This window comes from Galeopterus variegatus, unplaced genomic scaffold, assembly GCF_000696425.1.
Source record: "Galeopterus variegatus unplaced genomic scaffold, G_variegatus-3.0.2 Scaffold10297, whole genome shotgun sequence".
NCBI classification, from domain to species: Eukaryota; Metazoa; Chordata; class Mammalia; order Dermoptera; family Cynocephalidae; genus Galeopterus; species Galeopterus variegatus.
The window spans coordinates 4,858-6,474 of record NW_007736408.1 but is presented as its reverse complement, the minus strand read 5'-3'; the positions used below and the strand labels follow the sequence as shown (position 1 = coordinate 6,474).

The 1,617-nt window shown below is 47.0% G+C and overlaps 1 pseudogene; it reads right to left on the bottom strand.

Moving 5' to 3' along the window:
• Positions 1-124: 124 nt before the first annotated feature.
• LOC103609919 lies at positions 125-1,408 on the bottom strand (annotated as a pseudogene).
• Between the last annotated feature and the right edge of the window lie 209 nt (positions 1,409-1,617).

The window sequence follows — 1,617 nt, the reverse complement described above, 5'->3', positions numbered from 1 at the left end:
AAACCTACATTTGTACAAGTCCACTTTTACACATTTAACATTTGCTTATTGAAAGCAATGTCATAAAATCAAAAAAAAAATTAAACATGTTTTAGTTTTTCCTCACAAGAACATAAAAATTATTTCACAGGAAATTTTTAAAAGGCAACACAATGTTTCCTTTTAGTAGTCCTTGGGTAGTTATGACAGAATAGTTCCCACTGTCTGTTTGTTTCTTTGAACAGGGATTTTGGTCCAAAGTTTTGATTGTTTCTAGCATCTGCTTCTGCCTCCCTCTACCAGATTGGCTTCCTCCACGGCCACCACCTCTTGGTGCTCCGTGGCTTGAACTGCTGTTGGAATCACGTGGAGGAGGGCACCCCCTTTCCACACAAGGGGGAAGCCCTCTCATCTGCAAACCCGATCAAAACGACCTCTTGAGTAGAGATCACTGCGGCTGCGTGAGCAACCGTCTCGACTTCCACCATGTCCATCACGTGTGCGGCTGTCATCACCATAGCAACCACTTCCACCCTAGGATGGCGGCCCTCGTGTAGGTGTAGCGCTATGTGAGTTACCGAGTTACCGTAACTGTCACATCAATCTCTGTAGGAACCGCCACTTGGAGGATCTTATAGTCACCATCACGACCATATCCATCTCTACCACTATAGCCTCTTGATGGATAGTCATGCCGTGACCTGGAATGACCATAATCACGATAAGTATTATCTCTTAGTGGTGGTGTATAACTTCTGGTATCGGGAGAATTGGGGTAATCTCTGCTTGAATAGCTGTCTTTCGTAGAATATCCATCATCTCTTGGAGACAAATAAACATCTCTACCAGACAGCAGGGGTTCTCTTCGAGGTGGGCCTCCATAACTATCTCTACCACGAGACACGGGGGCTCTTCCTCCCCTTCCATGCTGCTGTGAACTGGGCCTGATGGGGCACATCTTTTAGGAGGAAGATTCCCTCTTGGTGGTGGTGGTCCTCTTTTTACTGGGAGTGGTCCCCTGGAAGAACTCAGGCTAAAATTCATGGACTATCTGCCATCATCCACGCGCCCTCCAGCGGGGGAGGTCCCCTAGTTCCTCCTCTTCCACCTCTAAGACCTCTCGGAGGGCCTCTGCTTCTTGGAGGGGGCCGTAGTCCATGTCTACCACTTTCAAATGGTGGTTTGGTGTTTTGTTCCACCTTGATGGCTTTTCCATCTAAGGACTTACCATTCATATCTCTGGCTACATCTGGTGGGCTTTCAAAGGTGACAAAAGCAAATCCTCTCGACTGGTTGGTTTCACGGTCTTTCATCAAGGGTACTTCCACTCTTCATCCCTATTTTCCACATACCGCTTCAAGGGCTTTCTTGTTTGTTTCCGTATTAAGCCCCAAAATGAAGCACTTTATGGGTGATCTGCTTCAACCATTTTTCCTCGGTGAGAGTCAGAGGGGTAAGGGGGTTTCAAGTTCCTACAAGCTCCCCAAAAGGCGCTTCCTAGCAGCTCCGGCAAGGAACAAATGCAGAAGCTGCTAGCACTACTGCACAACCATGTGCTCTTCTTTTAAAGCCCTCAGAACCATGCCTCTGACCACCATTATTAATCCATTCACTACTGCATGGTCCTACAATCCAATC